This window comes from Triticum dicoccoides, chromosome 1A, assembly GCF_002162155.2.
Source record: "Triticum dicoccoides isolate Atlit2015 ecotype Zavitan chromosome 1A, WEW_v2.0, whole genome shotgun sequence".
Classification (NCBI taxonomy): domain Eukaryota; kingdom Viridiplantae; phylum Streptophyta; class Magnoliopsida; order Poales; family Poaceae; genus Triticum; species Triticum dicoccoides.
The window spans coordinates 240,459,395-240,480,877 of NC_041380.1; the positions used below are offsets into that span (position 1 = coordinate 240,459,395).

General features: G+C 43.2%; 1 long non-coding RNA gene across 2 annotated transcripts; it reads left to right on the forward strand.

Moving 5' to 3' along the window:
* Positions 1-17,202: 17,202 nt before the first annotated feature.
* LOC119267442 lies at positions 17,203-20,472 on the forward strand. Of its 2 annotated transcripts, XR_005132453.1 has the most exons (4): positions 17,203-17,845; positions 18,214-18,349; positions 19,324-20,043; positions 20,223-20,472. It is a non-coding gene; the product is annotated as an uncharacterized LOC119267442 (long non-coding RNA). The 2 variants fall into 2 exon arrangements; XR_005132451.1 differs by having other exon boundaries at positions 19,324-20,472.
* The last annotated feature ends 1,011 nt before the right edge of the window (positions 20,473-21,483 follow it).

Genomic DNA, 21,483 nt, shown 5'->3' on the forward strand with positions numbered 1-21,483 from the left:
CGGGCGAGGGAGTCGGCCATGACCTGACTAACCAACAAGTCTCTAGTCCAGGTTTATCGCCTATTCAGGTTCCATCCGCAAGGAGATCCGGCCGGGGTGTCGCTCACGGCCCCAAACGATGTGAGCAGGGTTCCCAAGCCCACCATTCGGGTGCCACTTGGTACACCGTGCCACTGTGCCTAGTCTGTCCCAAGCCCACCTGTACCGGGTGCCACTTGGTAGACTACTAACACTACCTACAAACACCAGAAACTAGTTGCAACTCCTGGACAGAGATCAGGTTGATTAATAAGTCGAGAGGGGCACTTAAGCATTCCAATGCGTGGTAGTAGCTGTTCATGGATCACAAACACAGAAATCAGTTCCTAAGGATGGCTGCAATGAGACAACCCACCATGTACTCCTACATGGCCTCTCACCGCTACCTTTACCAAATCGTGTTCACACACTTAGCTCTCAACAGTAGGACATGTTCACCACATTCCAATACAGCCCCGATGAATCAAACCTGACTCAACTCTAAGCAGTAGCAGGCATGACAAACAAACATGAATGAGTAGGCACATCAGGGCTCAAACAACTCCTACTCATGCTAGTGGGTTTCATCTATTTACTGTGGCAATGACAGGTCATGCAGAGGAAAGGGGTTCAGCTACCGCAGCATGTAACAGTTGAAACGTTGTTGTCCTAATGCAGTAAAGGAGAACAGGAGCGAGAGAGTGGGATTGTATCGGAAAGAACAAGGGGGTTTTGCTTGCCTGGCACTTCCGAAGATAGTATATCTCTTCGTCAGTGTCATCGAACTCATCGCCAGAACAACATCTACTGAAGGGGGACAAATACCGGCAATAGAGAGGAAACACAATCAATGCAATGCAACAATATGATGCATGATCATGACATGGCAATATGCTGCGATTTGGGCTAATGCAACAGAAAGTCATTTTAATTGAAGTGGACTTCAAAACTACATCAAATTCCAACTCCAAACCTATTTTCAAATTTGCCCTAATCATGTTTCATCCTAAACAGTGAGGTTAACTTGCTCAAACATACATGAAAATAGCATAAATGGATAGATTGGATTTTTCTGATAATTTTCCATATATAAATTATTTCATTTGGAGTTACGGTTGATTTTCTATGATTTTTAGAAGTTTTAACTATTTTCTGGAATATCTAAATCATTTCTGAATAAGAAAAACCAGAAAAGCATTTACTACGTCAGCATGATGTCGGTGTGACGTCAGCAAGTCAACATGACCGTTCCTGGTCAAATCTGACCAGTGGGTCCTGCGTATCAGTGGCATTAGACCAACTAATTGTTGTTAGTCCTAACCCTAGGTTAATTAGCAGGGCGGGGCCCACGTGCCAGTGACTAACTAACTAACCTAAGTTAATTAGTGTTAAACTCATACTAATTAAAAGTGTTAGTGGCGGTGGCCCACGCGTCAGTGACACAGTGGAGGTTAAACCTCCTAGTCAGCGGGGTCAAACCCCTGGTCAACCGGGGCTAAACCACTGGCATTTAGCCGCCGGCGATGACCAAACGCGGCGGAGGGCCGCGGGAACGGGCTCTGGGGCCCCGTTCGCAGTGTGGTTGGGCTCGTTCGAGAGCCCAGACCAGCACGCGTCGGACGGTGGCGCCAGCCGGGCCTGGGGCGGCCGGAGGCGACGGCGGGGAGCTCGGCCGCGGCGGCCGGAGCTCGAGCGTGCTCGGGTTCGGCGCTGGGATGCACAACAGGGGCACGGAGAGGGGCTACGGCCTCCTGGGAGTGTGGCAAACGCAGTGACACGCTCGGTTTCGAGCCCGCATGGCTATGGCCACGACGGCGGCGTCACCGGCGGAGCAGAGCGCTCGGGCTCGATGGAGATGGCGGCTAGGGGGCGCAACCGGGGCGTAGAGGAGGGGGGTTAGGGGCAGGTGCTCACAGTGAGTTCGTCGGCGGTCTCAACGGGCTCGGGGAGGCGTTTGCGACGGCGGATCGACCACGGGGATCACAGGACAGAAGCGGTGATGAATACTATGGAGGCGGCATTCTGCTGCTCCTAGAGTTGTGTGCGTCGATGAGGAGAGGAAGAGCGGGACGGCGGAGCTCAGGGATACGGTGGTTGGACGAGGGGGTCCCGGTAGCCACGGTGGACGGCGATGGTGGTGACGGGCGTGCTCGGTCGGCGTGAGAGAGCGAGACAGAGGAGGGGAACGGGGGAGAGGGAGAGAGCGAGGGGGTTCGAGGCGGCGCCGAGGAGAGGACGCGAGACGTCGCGGTGGCTAGGCGACATAGGTAGGCAGCCTGGTGGCGCGGCGCTCGCGCGCGCGCCGTGCGCTGTCCCTCCTCTGCCTACTGGCAGAGGTTAGGTATGACTGGCCGAGCCAGGTGGGCTGGGCCAGCACAGGTGAGGCCCAGGTAAGGTTTCCCTATCTGTCTTATATCTATTTTTGTTCTGTTTTTCTATTTTCTATAATTTGTTTGGTTTGATTTGAAGCATCAAATCATTTAGAACTTTCTGTAAATTTTTATGTGAGCTCAGGAAACTTGTCCAAGGCCACATGCAAACTTACAAAAAATATTTGAACTTTATCTCTTATATAACAGAAATAAGTCAAACTCAAATATGTTATTAATTTAATTCAAAGGCCCAAAATAATTATTTTAAAGCCTCCAAAAATATTGGTTTGAATTTTATTCTTGCCAATATTTTTCAAGGTTTAACAGGAACATTTTCTCGGGCTTCTTTGAGAAGATTTTAATGTTGATCATTTTTAAAAGGTTTCTGAGGCTTTGAAAATTCCTCAATTCAAATTTCATTTGAATTTAAACATGATGCAACACATGACTAGCTAGCTCAGAGCATACTAGAACTAGGGATGTGACAACTCGCCCCCACTAAACAAGAATCTTGTCCCGAGATTCAAGTCGTGAGGTAAAAAGATAGAGCGACACAAGCTAACACAATCTTCATGATCCAGATGTCCTTCTCAAGGATGTTGATTCATTGCTTCATATTGACCTTGACGTCTTTGCTTTGAGAACTTCATCTATATCCAACATGACAACGAGAAGAAAGGGAGAATTTTAGAAGAATCTATCTTCTTGAGGTTCGAGCAACTTAGGATCATCTTAATGATCACAAGATCAACTCACGGGATGAGACGTAGAAACATCTCTGGAGCTGAGAGGAAAAACATGCATCAGGAGGGACGGAAGAAACAATTTGACGAGGGTTTCAAAGTAGCGAGGAAACAATTACCATGATCCCATAACGGGGCACCTTGGGAGAGGTGACTCGTAAAATTATTCCCTTAAGTGGCAAAAAGAATTACTTTTGATTCAGAGATCATTGAAACTCTTCATACCAGCCTAAGGCAATTCACAAATGATCATTTGACGGAGTTCAAGGGAACGACATATTCGGGCTAGAATGAATGATGTGGGCTACCTTGTTGAAGACAACGCAATGGATGATTTCGACTTAACATCGGAGACAGATGGAACCCATGGTAAGTCCACCTTGAAGATAATCCTGAGTAGTAATTATCGAGAGGCAACCCATGGTAGGATTGGCACAATGGGGTGCAAGCTGGGAACAAGATGCAAATGGTGGGAATGTTCCAACCATCATATCTGCCTGAGATTCAGATCTGGTTGGTAACAGAATATTTCAAACAACATGTCTGAAAAGGAAAGGTTGCAACATAAGTCGACGAGATAACGTTTCGAGACTATGGGGAGATGAACTACGATAGCAAGCTCCAAAACATGAGCTGGTTCTTCTACACACATGTGAACATGTTGTCCAAAGCATGACCACAGAGTGGTCTTACAATAAAACACTACCAAAGTTCAGGTGAGGAACCATCATCGCGGATAACAAAGTCCTTGCATAAGTCATATGATTAGCTCTTATGAAGGAACTTCTTCTCCTTGAACAAATCAGTTAGTGGCTTGGTGTGCTAGGGAATACATATGGAGTGGAGGTAATTAATCTACAAACCATAGAATACTTCGCACTTATGCATGACTGATTTGGGATGATTCCAGAGGAAGCAACATTGACTTTCTCGAATTCACGGCGTCAACTTTCATCAAGTGCACATGTATTCGGGGAAGTCACTTCTTTCATCCGAACATATGCTTCATGAGCTAGCATGAAGAAATGTTTCCAAAAGTCTCCAACACTAGCTTAATGTTCAACATGAATCATGGAGGAGATAAAGACATTGTCGATGGGCTCAACAATAATTTATCAAGATTTCCATAAGATGGGGTTACATGGTTATGTGAACAATATGATAGCATTGATCAGGCCAAAAGATGTAATGATGTATGCTCGAGGGATCAACCACAAGTAAGACAACATTACGACATCGTTGGTACTGATTTGATTTGGTGATAGCCCATACTCAAATCAAAGTTTTGATAACACAATAGGTCCAACAACTATCACAGGGACCAATCGATGAAGATATCATCTTTCTTCAACTAACACACAAACACATGGATATCCTTTTGGAACGAACTAAGTTAGGCAAGCTTTTATCTTCCAACTCTCCAAGTTGTTGTTTGGCTTAACCAACTAGCTCAGGGGTATCCAACATAGATTCTTAGAGAAAGAGTGGTTTATGGAAAAACCAACTTGATCACGAACTCCACATAGCAGTCAGGTGACAACTTGGTAATACTTCCGAGAAGATATTCGGAAAATTATGAACCACCGACATGTTACTAAGCTCGAGATCAATCTTGCTCTTTAGGCAAGATTATATGATCAAATAAGCAAGGATAGACATAATCCCAACTCTTGATCGAAGAGTGCACCAGGAAAATGGACTAGGTAGCATGATCAATCTTAGAACGATGATTCCATAATCAACACACCAAGAACGAGATTACCGTCCATTAACCACCAAGCAACGGGGTCGCTAGGAGTATTGATTTCACACATCACGGTTCACTTGTCGGTATTCCGGTTGCAACAACACGGAACCGAGGAACGAATGATGATGGCGAGAAGTATCACTGCATCAAGAATTCATAAGAGTTGGTGCAATTCTCATGACATTCCTGACATCAAGAGGGCAATACTTCAGGGTAGAACAGAATCAAAAACTGGATTGGCATTTTGACCTGCGGAATACAACTGCTTTGACCAATCCTAAATATGGATGAGGTACTGGAGTTTGTTTCTCCTAGTCATTCCAGAATAGAATGGCTTGACAGACCACAATAATAAGAGGTATCGATGAGCATGAATGCAAGACATGCTCTTAACTATCAATTGATAGACAGATATCATGATACAACTAAAGAGAGGGACAACTCAAAGGAACGTAATAACTTTCTGAGTTGTGGATGCATAGATTAGTATGACAAACGAGTTCAACATATTTCTTCCGGATAACCCATGCAGAAAGGTAGTACTGGCAGAGTCACAATGTAGAACGGAGAACTCATCAAGAGCACTCTGGTTGTGATCTTTTGGTTCAAAAGAACTTCTGCCACAAGCACTTCATGGTATTTGGAAGAAGGAAATACCACAAACCTCGAGGACTATCGCAAGGTTACTAATATCCTAAAGGAACTAGCAACACTACCAACATGAAGCAAGTAGGGTGAATCTTGGGCTTAAGACCCAGAAATAGAATATCTACTACTAAATGGCATCACGGGATGCTTTCAAGAATGATGGCCAGAATCATCACACTGGGGATACGAAAGCATTGCTAAATTCTCGAGGACACCTAGGGTCATAATACTAACTCCAATATACACGTCAAGGCAACAGAGTACCTCAACACACCGATTAGTGTGCTTAATCTGGCCCAAAATACAACGGGAACATGGAGGAAAGATTTGCAAGTGCATCAGACTATTTAGAGACCTGGGATGACTCGGACAGCATAACGGCTGTAATTGCTCAAAATGATTTGAGACATCCTGCAAAAATGGTGGCATAACCACTCAACATCACAATATCAAGGTTCTGAGGCCAGCTATGAACATATGGAAGTAGTAGGAACTGAACTGAGGCTTAAATTCAACAATCCTAGGCAACTACGGTTTAGTAACACGTCATCCTGAGAGATAGAAGAGAAGCCTAGTTCTTAACCCCATAGAAAAGATAAGATGACTCAGATCAGAAGATCATGAGGATAAGGAGTAAAAAGAGACTTACGTTCCCTTGCACAATCAATTCCCTTACATAACTAAAGCATTTCTAGACACGATTTTGACCAGCTTGGCTTGGTAATCCTACAGTCAATCAGGCTCTGATACCAAAGTTGTCAGGATCCCGATTCTAAGTCACGCCGATCTAGCCTGTAACACCTCATATAACTTTGCGGCCTCACGCACGGTATTCCCACGGGTGTCGCCTTACCATGGCCCGGGACCGTTTGCGCCTTTTGGCTCACGTATATGATAGTGTCGCTAGCATCCATATGATAGAGAACTCGGGCTGACATAACTAGTCGTGAACCCAAAGTGGCACTAACTTACGGGGACAGGCATACATGAATCAACATCGAGCATGTCGGTCAGCAGTGTGTGAATTCGGGCTGTAGCACTGGGCTAACAGGACTCCGGGAACCCGGGCTGTAGCAGGCTAGGCAAGACTCCGGATGTCACCGCGTGACATTTCCCCGAAGGGACAGACACAGGAACGAAGTGAATCACATGTCGGCCAGTCAAGTGCTCCGGAGCAGTAGTGCTGGGCTAGCAGGACTCCGGTGAACCGGGCTGTAGTGGACTACTATGGCTCATGGAAGCACAAGACTACATTTCCCCATAAGAGAGGCTACCAAGGATAAACAACTAGGTTGTCGGATCCCACACATACCAAGCATTTCAATCATACACACAATATGCTCGATATGTGTAAATACAACATGGCATCACAACATAACTCTACGACTCGAGTATTTATTCATTAGGCTCCAAGGAGCGAGATATTACAAACATGGGTCTCATGACCCAACATTCGGAGCATACAAGTCAAAGAACATGCGGAAGCTTAACTTGTCTAAGTACAGACAGCTAAAAATGAAGAAGGCTGATGAGCCTGACTATCTACAAGACCCTCCCAAGGGTACAAGATTGTAGCTGAGGTAACAAGCTAAACATCGAACTCCACGTGGAACTACTAGCGAGACTGAAGTCTCTCTGCAAAACATAAAATAAGCAAACGTGAGTACAAATGTACCCAGCAAGACTTACATCAAAACTAACTACATATGCATCGGTATCAATAAAGGGGGTGGTGGAGTTTGACTGCAACAAGCCAGCTTTGACTCAGTGGCTATCCTATACTACGACTGCGAGTAACTCTTTTCGGGTGGCGCACACGAGTCCACATATTCACCATATCAATACACCACCATGGATCTGCTCCCGTCTCCCTACAAGAAGGCCATCCACAGCACTCATGCTTATCTTGCGCATTTTAGAGTATCCACTTTCACTTGTTTATGAACTATGCAAGGGGTCCAAGTTTCAATATCCGAGGAATCCGGCTATTCGAATAGATAATGATAACCCTGCAGGGGTGTACTTCTTCACACACGCTCTCGCCACTTATCGCCCTGTACACGTCATGTACCTCGGCAACCTTCAAGCGGAAGCCGGGCAAGGGAGTTGGCCACGACCTGACTAACCAACAAGTCTCTAGTCCAGGTTTATCGCCTATTCGGGTTCCATCCGCAAGGAGATCCGGCCGGGGTGTCGCTCACGGCCCCAAACGATGTGAGCAGGGTTCCCAAGCCCACCATCCGGGTGCCACTTGGTACACCATGCCACTGTCCCTAGTCTGTCCCAAGCCCACCCGTACCGGGTGCCACTTGGTAGACTACTAAAACTACCTACACACACCAGAAACTAGTTGCAACTCCTGGACAGAGATCAGGTTGATTAATAAGTCGAGAGGGCACTTAAGCATTCCAATGCGTGATAGTAGATGTTCATGGATCACAAACACAGAACTCAGTTCCTAAGGACGGCTGCAATGATACAACCCACCATGTACTCCTACCTGGCCTCTCACCGCTACCTTTACCAAATCGTGTTCACACACTTAGCTCTCAATAGTAGGACATGTTCACCACATTCCAATTCATCCCCGATGAATCAGACCTGACTCAACTCTAAGCAGTAGCAGGCATGACAAACAAACATGAATGAGTAGGCACATCAGGGCTCAAACAACTCCTACTCATGCTAGTGGGTTTCATCTATTTACTGTGGCAATGACAGGTCATGCAGAGGAAAGGGGTTCAGCTGCCGCAGCATGTAACAGTTGAAACGTTGTTGTCCTAATGCAGTAAAAGAGAGCAGGAGTGAGAGAGTGGGATTGTACCAGAAAGAACAAGGGGGTTTTGCTTGCCTGGCACTTCCGAAGAAGTATATCTCTTCGTCAGTGTCATCGAACTCATCGCCGGAACAACATCTACTGAAGGGGGACAAATACCGGCAATAGAGAGGAAACACAATCAATGCAATGCAACAATATGATGCATGATCATGACATGGCAATATGCTGTGATTTGGGCTAATGCAACAGAAAGTCATTTTAATTGAAGTGGAATTCAAAACTACATCAAATTCCAACTCCAAACCTATTTTCAAATTTGCCCTAATCATGTTTCATCCTAAATAGTGAAGTTAACTTGCTCAAACATGCATGCAAATAGCATAAATGGATAGATTGGATTTTTCTGATAATTTTTCATATATAAATTATTTCATTTGGAGTTACGGTTGATTCTCTATGATTTTTAGAAGTTTTAACTATTTTCTGGAATTTCTAAATCATTTCTGAATAAGAAAACCAGAAAAGCATTTACTACATCAGCATGATGTCGGTGTGACGTCAGCAAGTCAACATGACCGTTCCTGGTCAAATCTAACCAGTGGGTCCCGCGTGTCAGTGGCATTAGACTAACTAATTGTTGTTAGTCCTAACCCTAGGTTAATTAGCAGGGCGGGCCCCGCGTGTTAGTGACTAACTAACTAACCTAAGTTAATTAGTGTTAAACTCATACTAATTAAAAGTGTTAGTGGGGGTGGCCCACGCGTCAGTAACACAGGGGAGGTTAAACCTCCTGGTCAGCGGGGTCAAACCCTTGGTCAACCAGGGCTAAACCATCAGCGTTTAGCCGCTGGCGATGACCAGACGCGGCGGAGGGCCGCGGGAACGGGCTCTGCGGCCCTGTTCACAGTGTGGTTGGGCTCGTTCGAGAGCCCAGGCAAGCGCGCGTCACACTGTGGCGCCAGCCGGGCCTGGGGCGGCCGGAGGCAACGACGGGGAGCTCGGCCGCGGCGGCCGGAGCTCGAGCGTGCTCGGGTTCGGCACTGGGATGCACAACAGGGGCGCGGAGAGGGGCTATGGCCTCCTGGGAGTGTGGCAAATGCAGTGACACGCTCGGTTTCGAGCCCGCGTGGCTATGGCCACGACGGCGGTGTCGCCGGCGGAGCAGAGCGCTCGGGCTTGGTGGAGATGGCGGCTAGGGGGCGCAACCGGGGCGTAGAGGAGGGGTGTTAGGGGCAGGTGCTCACAGTGAGTTCGTCGGCGGTCTCAACGGACTCGGGGAGGCGTTTGTGACGGCGAATCGACCACGGGGATCACCGGACAGAAGCGGTGATGAAGACGACAGAGGCGGCGTTCTGCTGCTCCTGGAGTTACGTGCGTCGACGAGGAGAGGAAGAGCGGGACAGCGGAGCTCGGGGATACGGTGGTTGGACAAGGGGGTCTCGGTAGCCACGATGGACGGCGACGGTGATGACGGGCGTGCTCGGTCGGCGTGAGAGAGCGAGACAGAGGAGGGGAACGGGGGAGAGGGAGAGAGCGAGGGGGTTCGAGGCGGCACTGAGGAGAGGACGCGAGACGTCGCGGTGGCTAGGCGACATAGATAGGCAGCCTGGTGGCGCGGCGCCCGCGCGCGCACCGTGCGTTGTCCCTCTTCTGCCTACTGGCAGAGGTTAGGGATGACTGGCACCGAGCCAGGTGGGCTGGGCCAGCACAGGTGAGGCCCAGGTAAGGTTTCCCTCTCTGTCTTATATCTATTTTTGTTCTGTTTTTCTATTTTCTATAATTTGTTTGATTTGATTTGAAGCATCAAATCATTTAGAACTTTCTGTAAATTTTTATGTGAGCTCAGGAAACTTGTCCGAGGCCACATGAAAACTTACAAAAATTATTTGAACTGTATCTCTTATATAACAGAAATAAGTCCAACTCAAATATGTTATTAATTTAATTCAAAGGCCCAAAACAATTATTTTAAAGCCTCCAAAAATATTGGTTTGAATTTTATTCTTGCCAATATTTTTCAAGGTTTAACAGGAACATTTTCTTGGGCTTCTTTGAGAAGATTTTAATGTTGATCATTTTTAAAAGGTTTTTGAGGCTTTGAAAATTCCTCAATTCAAATTTCATTTGAATTTAAACATGATGCAACACATGACTAGCTAGCTCAGAGCATACTAGAGCTAGGGATGTGACACTTCTAGAGTTTTGTTTTACTTATATGACCGAGCTTATAATATCCCTCCAGAAGAATTCTGTTATGCATGCAAAATTCCATATTGCGGTTCATTATATGAACCACCAAAATTTGATTATGAGATGTTCCGGAGTAGCCTTTGCTGTGGTGAGGATAGGGGAGTTACGCAAGTTGGAATAAAAAATATAGAATTTCCCTCTATCCGTTACTTTGCACTATTTAATGGCAAATGCATCATGGGTAAACAGGACTGCAGTACACTATGTGCTCCTATTTTGAGCCTCATACATACTGATTTAATAGTCATTAAATGATATAATCTTGGAGCGGTTGTTGCACGGAGGTTGCAACGCAACGCAAGGAGTGGTCATTTTTATGGAGGAATTTATGCATCTCGCGTAGTTGCAAGCCTAGGAGTTTCACCTATTCCCAATGATCCTATCTTACCTGACAATCTAGACTTTGATGCAATGCAACACCATCAGTTTGTTAAGTATATAGCTCTGGATTATGACTGTAAGCTAATGTTCAACAAAAACACATTATATATGTTCTCTTGCATGTACCAGCTCTCTTTGGTATTCAGAGTAAACAAAGATATACATTTACGAGAGTGAGGCATGTGAGCACAACGCAGCATTAGAAGCCACTCGCCAGGCAGATGAGGAGGCACAAAGAGCCTCCATGAGCTACCACTTTGATTGTTACCCAAACCAGTGATGGTGATTACCAAGCTAGGCAAAAGCCTAAGCTTCGGGGAGTACATTTTCCCACCGACATTATATGCATGCTCACACATTTCATTACAGTTGTCGGTATTCATCCTCTTTCATTGTATAATCCATGTTAGTTTTATTTTCTCGCTTTCTTCTTATGTGTTTGAAAAATTTGAGAAAATCCAAAAACATTTCTCACTTCTTTTCAGTTTTTCTTTCTAGTTTAATTAGTTGTAGTATTAAAAGAAAACCCAAAAATATTTCTCGTTTCTTCTTTTAGTTGGGAGCTTTCCCGTGTAAATAGTTTTTCTCGTTTTTGTTTCTCCTTCGGTAATTTGCTTTCTTCAAGAAAAAAATCAAAAACTTCAAAAATATTTTAGTGTGTTTCTCTGAAATTCTTTTCTTTTGTTGAGTCATTACGAGGAGAAGACCATGATGAAAATTTGGAGTGGCTCTCATATGCATTATCATTGATCTAACAAAGAGCCCATATTATTTTGTCTTCTCCTTTGAATAAAATGTTTGCAGATTCCAGCTTAGTCCACGGTAGTCTTGCACTATTATTATTTTCATATCATTCGGTCATGCAAGTGAAAGGCAATAATGACGATATTTGATGAAGTGACCGTGGCAAGGAAAAGCAGGTATGAACTCGACTTGTTTTTGTTTTTGTAAATATGTTTAACTTGGTATCCTTGATTCAGCATGTTTATGATGACAATTAGAGATTATAGTTGCTCATGCCATGCTTAAGTAGCTAGGAGTGGATAATGATTTATCTTGGGTATCAACATGCATTAAAATGATTGTGATGTAGTATGATGATATAGTATCCTCCTTTGAACATTTCAAGTGGCTTGGCTTGGCACAAGTTCATGCATGTAGTTGATTCAAAACCAACATAGCCTCCATGATACTTATGTTCATGGTGCTTATATCCTACTCATGATAGTATTCAATGTTAATTATTCATAGTGCATGATTATGACCGTTTTCGCTCTCTTAGTTGGTCGCTTCTCAACCTATTTGCTAGCCTTTGCCTGTACTAAGCAAGAATACCGCTTGAGCGTCAAAATCCTTAAACCAAAGTTATTCCAGATGAGTCCACTATACCTACCTATATGCGGTATTACTCTGTCGTTCCAACTAAATTTGCATGTGCCACCTCTAAATATTCAAATGAACATTTGTTTTGTCTGCCCGTACCGCTCATGGAGTGACATGGGGCAGTCAGTATGTTCCATGCTAAGTGAGTTATTCTCATGATAAGTGTTTATTCACATGTCCTTGCATGAGAGCGGCTGGTAATCGGGATGCCCAGTCCCATGATTAAAATTGCAAAATATAAAACAAACTCCCCCGAAAAATTGTTAGTATGGAGGGCACCCAAGGATTCGGCTAGCCATGACTTGTGTTTGTTCGTGGAGGGGGAGTAAACTTTACTTTTACCACTTGGGAACCATTGCTAATTTGTTTAGCATGGAAGATATTGAAAATTCTCAGTCGAAACATTTACAGGAAAGTTATACCTCCAAAAATTATATTTATCTCTGATTTAAGCTCTGAGCTCTGACACCTATACAAATCCCCGCTTCCCTCTACGAAGGGCCTATCTATTTACTTTTATGTTATTTTACTTTTATTGTTTAGACATCACCTTCTCAAACAAGCACCAGTCCTGAGAGCACTATTGTCATTCTCATGCATTATGTATAATTAATGGTGTGTGCATCATGATTGAATCTTGTCTACTATGAATTACAATGTTTAGTCATTGCTTGAACTTTGGAGGTGCTCTGCATTTATGTTTTGCGGTCTCACAAAGGGCTAGCAAGATACGATGTTATCATATTATATCATGATTGTTTTTACGAAGTGTTTGCATTTAAGATGTTTTATTATTGCTCGCTAGTTGATTATGCCATTGATATGAGTGAATATAATCATTTGCATGGTTAGTTATATCTTTGCTGAAAACCTGGGTATTATTTAAGCATATACATAGATACAAGAACAAAAGAGTTTGTAAAAGTTTTTCTTTATCACTTTCAGTTTGTCAGCTGAATTGCTTGAGGACAAGCAATGAGTTAAGCTTGGGGGAGTTGATATGTCTCCATCGTATCTACTTTTCCAAACACTTTTGCTCTTGTTTTGGACTCTAATTTGCATGATTTCAATGAAGCTAACCCGGACTAACGCTGTTTACAGCAGAACTACCATGGTGTTGTTTTTGTGCAGAATAAAAGTTCTCGGAATTGGACAAAATTCTTTGGAGATTTTTATGGAATAAATAGAAAATACTAGAGAAAATACCCACTGGAGGGGGCCACCAGGTGCCCACGAGGCACCAGGGCGCCCCTTGGTGCATTGTGGGTCCCACGTGGCTCCGTTGACCCTAATCTCAGCACTATAAATTCCTATTTCCCGAGAAAAAATAAGAGAGGAAGCTTCACCGCGTTTTACAATACAAAGCCGCTGCCACCTCTTGTTCTTCATCGGGAGGCCAAATCTGGAGTCTGTTCGGGGCTCCGAAGAGGGGGATCTTCCGTCTTCGTCATCATCAATCATCCTCCATCACCAATTTGATGATGCTCACCACCAGGAGTGAGTAATTCCTTCGTAGGCTTTTTGGACGGTGATGAGTTGGATGAGATTTATCATGTAATCAAGTTAGTTTTGTTAGGGCTTGATCCCTAGTATCCACTATGTTCTGAGATTGATGTTGCTATGACTTTATTATGCTTAATGCTGGTCATGAGGGCCCGATTGCGATGATTTCATATTTGAACCCTTTTATGTTTTCATGAATGTATTTGTATTCTTGATATGATCTTGCAAGTTGTATGCACCTACCATGTGTTATGCTCCGCATACCCCAAGGTGACAATAATTGGGAATCTTTCTGGTGATTACCGTAGTTTGAGGTGTTCATGTATTCACTATGTGTTAATACTTTGTTCCGGTTCTCTATTAAAAGGAGGCCTTAATATCCCTTAGTTTCCTTATGGACCCCGCTGCCACGGGAGGGTAGGAAAAAAGATGGCATGCAAGTTCTTATCGCAAGAACATATAGGGAATACATGCCTACTGATAGAGGCGAGGGTCCCACTCTTTCGATGAGATGATAACTATCAATTTGGTGGAGACGAATTTGATGATCCGACTACAAACTTGCACGACGTTGCGCCTTAGCAATCACTAAACCAACTTCAAGAGGTTATTGACCACGCTAGAGCACGATCAACCTGACCAAGAAGGTCTATTCCGACAAGCAATCGAAGAACAAGCAAGAATATGATAAAGCAATCTAAATATTGCGAGTATATATGAAGTACTGATAAAAGTGGGGTTCTAAAAGCGTTCTTGGTCTTGTCGTTGAACACAAACGAAGTTCATGAAGTTGCAGCAGTGGCTAACTTTAAACTAAATAAAACCCCGGTCTAAAGGATGCCTTAAGGGTTGTATTTATAGGGGAAAAGAGAGGGGATTTTGTCCACCCTTGGCAAGGTGGGACTAAAACACCTCCTGAGTCGTTTCCCCTATAATACAGACTCTAAAAATAGCCTATCAAGTAGTATTTCGAAATTACATGGGCCTTGCCCACAAATAAGGTGGCGCAACACCAATAATAAGCTATGGACGAAATTTATGAAATGCCATCTTGTATATTTCGTCCATCTTCTTGTATGTCATCACAGTGGCTTCAAAGTACGGAAATCTCCACCAGAAACACAATTCATGTTCCCTTCGCATGCACCTTCATCACAAAGCTTGATCATGCTCCAGTGTTCATTCTTCTTGTCCATACTAGGTGCTTCTACTGTAACCAACACAAATATATCTAAGTTAGGCAGCATCACATTCTCATGAACATTAGAAACATTACCAAGAAGCGGAAGTACCTGATAATTTAACTGGCGTGCATGAGCTCTACTAATTGGTCCAATAGGTATAGTAGTAGGGGTTGTGGGTGTAACTGTGCTAGCCATGTCCTCATCATCCTCCCCTTCTTGAAAACAAAGCCGTCCTCGGGTTGCTTAATCTAAAATATGGCTAACAAAAGAGGCAAGGTGTACATATTGTATATGTATATGTCATTCATTTTTACTGATCCCAGTTGTGGCACATGTGACACGGTTATACAAGAGCACCCTTCAAAATTCATGAAATATAAAGCCAATATATTAACACAAGAAGTCAAAGGCATGAAAATATTGAACTCATTTTGCACATATAAGTGAAGCTCTTAATCATAATAAAATATTGGCAATGCTCATCACTAAAATTAAACCATCCCAACCTTGATGAACCATCACCAAGTTTAGAGGTCATATCAAAATGATTAAACATTAGAACAACTATTTTCAAACGTATTTGATCCAAATCTGATTTATACCCTGATTCAGATGGTTCCTTCGCGTCAATAATTAATTCAATGGGTTCACTCAAAATTGTTTGATCACATGGCGAAGTCAAATCATGAACATAGTCCTCTAAAATAGCTGGTGTGATCAAAGTAGTGGGTAGCTAATCGCATAGTTCCTTTAAATGGACAAGGCATTCATCATACTCATGTGGAGGTGGAAGATCGGTACCTTTGTCATTACCTCTTATGATCAACTCAAATGATGTAGGCACTCTCGGAGGTGATGTGTCACATGGTGGAGGTGATGTAGTCCTCACAACAACGGATGTGGTTGTCATAGTACGCCTAGTAGTTGAAGGAACAACCATATCATCGCTTGAAATATGCACCTTGTGCTTATTCTCATTATGGACAACACGCCGTTTTATTTCCTATTCAGCTTTAGAAGCAAGACGAAACAAATGGTCCATAGGATAACACTCTTCATGAATTAATATCTGCTGAATATCATGGTTTAATCCTCCCCAAAATCTATCCATAAAATCATCTTTACTTTATTCTAAAAAGGAGTGCAACAAGGTAGTTCGTAAATTATCATAATATTTTGTTACAGTGTCACTACCTTGTTTTAAATATTGTAGTTTTTTTAATCATGCCATGAGTATAATAAACATTGACAAATTTATATCTCATAACAAGTTTTAAATCATCCCAAGTAGTAGGTACATAATCAAGGTATAACTGACAATGTTCACTCAACCAAACAGTAGCAAAACCAGTGAAAATACCAACCGCGACCTTAAATTTTTTATGTTCAGAAAAAATATGGGAAGCAAATATATCATTTATTTGGAAGTCCCATTCAATATACAAATCAGGCTTAAAAACAACCATTAAAAGGTGGCATGGAAACAAGAAACTATTTGTGCGCATTTTGATTTCTTTGTACCTCTTGTGATGGTGGTTGTATTCTTTGAGGTGATGGCACGTCTCCCATGATTGATGAAACCCAACTGACTCTCGAACCTGCCATGATTAGTAGAAACAAGAAACAAAATCCAAGAATAACGTTCCTATGAACTACTGGCATGTCATGGTAAAACGCTCACAGTAGAGCAAAAATCAAAGTCTTGCAAGTTCTTACCATACAACAGACGGTGATCAGCAACCGATGATGTCAAATAGCTCGAAAAGTTGGGTAAAGCGATTGCCATGTGAACGTATGTATACACGGTGTAGAAATATGCGGAGCTGCGTTGGCTTTATGTATGTGGAAAAAAATGCTACAATCACGTTAATTAATGCAAGCTGAAAACTCGTTCAAAATAATTGAGTGCTGGTCCTACGCCAGAACATACTAGAGACGTGAGCCTAACACACAAAGGAATTCACGTGCGCTGGCAACCAAGTACTCAAGTTGCAACGAAAAAATATGAGCGGCGTAGCAACAAGCCAAAGGAGCACTACTACTGGTCTTTTCCTAATAATAATAAAGCACGCGTTGAGTCTGGGGTTCACCGTTATGGCCTTTTTACACAAAGGTCCTTGTGCTTTTTAGGAATTAAACCCACAGTCCATCCGCCAAAGTAAAAAAATGATTCGCTAGGGTATTCCTCCCCAACTTTGCCTCTGCGCCGCCACACGCGAGAGACGCCCCATCCCAACCACCCGACTCCGCGTCTCCCGCCCGAGACCGGCCGCCGCCGATGAGGGCCACGCCGGCGCTACCCCTCAGCCCGCCTTCCTCCTCTTTCCACTCTGTTCCCCTCGTTCTCTCTCCGCCCTATGGTCAGCAGCGACCACCCAAGCTCGCCCCGATCCATTGCCCTCTCCTTTTGCCCAGCTTGGGTCCATCGCCGGCCGTCCATGGGGCGAGCGTTGCGCCTCCTCCTGAAGCTCCTATTTTTGTGCCGCCCCGCCTGCACTGCCCACCAGCACCTACCGAGAACTCATGGTCGCCTTCTGCCAAGCTGCCAGATTGATGGCCGACCGCCGCCATGACCGACCTCAACCTTGTGCACGCCATGGGCAGCGGCCATGGAGGCCGCACCTTCAGCCTCTCGCTCGCCGCCAGCTAGGACCTCTATGAACATCTCATTCATCTATATCAAGGACCAATCTACGTCACCTGAGGTTGACAGTAGTTCGGCCAGGGGCATCACGACCACATCCTGATATCCTCTGCCTTGGGCACGGTCACCACTGCTTTCCTTCCTTGGAGCAAAGAATTATGAGCTCTCCCGTACACGGCTGAAGCGCCTACAGGTATGCGTGTCTGTGTTCTAACTTTTGCTCATTCTTTTGTTTCTGAACAAGTGAATTTCTCTTGCTGGAGCGTTTCATTGAAAATGAATTTGGTTCTGAAGCTACTCTTGAAGCTTACGATCTGAAAAACACAGTAGAATTATTTTGCTCTATGTTGTGTTGTGGTTCCTGCCCAAGAGGTGGCAACAGTTCACACTTCAGACTTAGTAAGCCATATGCTTATATCTCAGAAATAAATTAAATATCATAGGAAAGGAGCAGCAACCTTAACTAAACATAGAGTTGCGTTATACCTCAAAAATATAGATGTGTTGATTTAGTTCACCTGTACTGAACATATTACTTTCTGCTATGGCATGCATATTCAGAATCATGGGGTCAGGAAAGCAATGAAAGTTAGCAACGGGAGATCGTAGCGATGTCTGAACGGCCGTCTGCTACTGAAGCTCGTCCACCATCCTCTCTCTGATGAGATCAAAAGCCTCTTCGCTCCTTCACTATGAGGTAATGAATCACCCAAACAGACAATGTGCATGTGTGTGTAGGCGAGAAGTTGTCCCTGTCTGAATTTTGCATGACAAGTTCTGCTGCTGCAAAGATTTCTTTAGGACCATCGACATGGATGTTCATGTCAGGATTTCTTTAGGAGCATCTACATTCAGGACAATATGTATGCATGTCGAGAAAAAATATATTTTAAGATGTGTGTTTTATCATATAGTTCAACCAATACATATTTTTTATGGATCATTCGCATTTGGCAAGTTTTTACTCACACTGCATTTTCAGCTATGCATGTGAATGCTTGGGAAGACACTACATGCATAGTTAACTTTTGTTCTGGTTCAATTCTTTGTTTTTTCTGACACTTTTCCACTGAGAATGCTTTGCCATTAATTTTTGTCCCCGTTGATCTATTTTCCTCTTAGCATCATCCATCTTCATTGCCCCATGACCGGACTTGCTTTCCCGAATGCACGAACAAACATCTGCTCTGTATGCACGGCAAAATTTAGTTCCATTCAATGCCATCACATGACCCCCTTACAGTATGTGATCCTTTGGTTCAGATGTGGCATTTTCTCATTTGATTGTTCATTAAATCTGCAAGCGAGCTATTTTAGTTAGATGCTCTAAAAGAAAATGAAGGGTCGTTCCAAGAGGTTAGTGTCAAATAAAAAAATTCCAAAGAAATGTAGTGCAAAAGAATTTGTACAACTCTTCCAATAGGATTAATTCACTCATACAAATAGGTGCGGCCCATAGAAAAACAAGCATATGAACTCAACCCTCTGAATTTTCCATGAAAAGATTTTGAATCAAAGAGACCCAAAGGTGGAATAAAAAGATTACCGTGGCCACAACTATTATCAAAATGTTTCTCAGATGTGGAAATATGGAGGGGAAGGATCCTCGACCATCATGATGCGTCCCTCGACCAGAATCTCCATCAAATCATGTCGCATTGCAACTTTCAGAGTAACGTCGAATGTCGCCGGCGGAGGAAAATCATCCGACGAGCCGTCCAATGTCAGGTCCACCGGCGAAAGAAGAACATCCGTCGAGCCGTCCATCGTCTGAGGTGGCTACACCAGAGGTATGTCTCCCCTTGAAAGTTAATCAGTGATACAAGACCCTGTTTCAGTTTGCTATTTGTGAAAAATTGGCGCTACTTCCGATTGCTCTTCAGATTCTGTTTCCCCCCTTAGTTCTCTGTATGTTCATGTGCTTCCCATTGAATCTTCAGTTCTCAAATTCATTGCAACTTACAAGCAACCCTGATGCAAAACCTAGATGCCTAGATTGATGCGTAAAAAAAGACTAATGACTTGCGTTTCAGTTTGGGACATGCATGGCTGCATGTGCGTATCTACATCCACTCATTGGTTCACTAGCACATATAGTGGTGTATGGATCATTGCTCATCTTCTGGCCATACAATTCCAGAAAAGAAAGAGTTTCGGCCATATCATGCTCACATTAGCATCAAAATATTCCGAATCAGGTATTTCTGGAGCCATCACCTATGTCACCAACTATGCCCGAATCAGATAATTAGAGAGATCGTGATCCATTGGCATCACCTCCATCCCCATCTAGCTCGACATCATCTCATGTTTTTTCATTACATGATGTCAAGGAACCAGATTCACATAAAGAGATCAAAGTCGATGAGACATATGATTATCTCCCACAAGGTATTTATTTGATTTATTATGTGTACTTTCATAAATTATAATCAGGAAAATCCAAAGTAAAATTGGTATGTCAAATAGTACAATTCATCTCGAAATGTCAAATGACTCAAATTTCTGATTCCATTTTTGACATCTAAACGCATAACTAATATTGTTTTCCTACCAATATGCTTGTGTAGGGAGCCCAATCGGTGGAGGTGATTTGTCAAAGAGAATTCTAGCAGCCAACAGTTAATAGGCGGTGAGCAGGGAGACAATGAACATGTAGAGCTCGAAGTTTTTTTTTAGAAAGCAAAGCTGGAGTTTGGTTTGTACTTAAGACATCACTTAAGAAGTTCTTCACCACATGTAAATTTTTTTGGAGCTTCGAAGGATATACATTTTTGGGGTTGCCAATTATAAGAGTTAATGGAGTGCTTTAAAATTTGATGTTTGTGGGTTCTGAAATGATAATATTGTGGAAATTGCAAGCACTACTGTGCCATGTACTGTCTTGATCCATAGTTATATTATACATAGTTGTTTGTCATTGGTTTTATGTGTTTCCTCTTTCGCTTTTACTATAACAAGTGCAGATTGAGTTTCTATATAAACAGAAAATTTCTTAGAATAGCATGTAGTGCTTGTGTGTGTCGGTCAAGTCTTTCAATGGGTCAAGCCCAAAAAATAGTGCAAAATAAATTACAAAAAAATATAATATTCCAAAAAAAATGTTCGTCACCATAAAAATGATTCCATTTTAAAAAGTATTCTTGAAAATAAAATACACCTTCTCAAAATAAATGTATATTCATGTTTTTCTGAATAACACAAAATAAAATTGATTGAAAGACTATTCAATAGACATTCAATAGACAACTACTCTTTCATCGGGGAGCTGAAATGGGTTAGGACAAATATTGCTAGGATACGTCCAAATTTTATGGTCCAAAAGGAAATAACCTTATTTCTAACGTTTGCAAAAGTTGAATTAAAAAGTGTTGCATAATGGCGTATGGAGCAAGTTATGTTTAATATTTTGTCCGGTGCAACGTACGGGAATTTGTACTAGCATGTATGATATCTCCAAATATTTGGTATGTGGTTGATCTCTCTTTTCTTTCGTTTCCGCCTCAATGTCTTTCTCCCTCATGTGTCAACTGGTCTCTTTTTTTTTCATCCAAAGTCCAAACATGGAAACAACCAACTCTCTCTGATTGACGTGCATATCTCTTTTTCTCTCTCTCTTCTATCCCAACAATCTAGAGAGAGAACTTCGACAGGAAGGGTCCACCACATAATGATTCGCTAAGGCGACAAGAAGGCGATTGCTTGGCGATTGCGAACCTGTGCTAGGGTTAGGGTTTCGTGTGCGGGGGTGGTGAAGATACGGTGGTGGACTGGACGGCGACGACGCAATCCAGTACACCGACCGGCGAAGTTTGCTTCTCCACCAGGGGG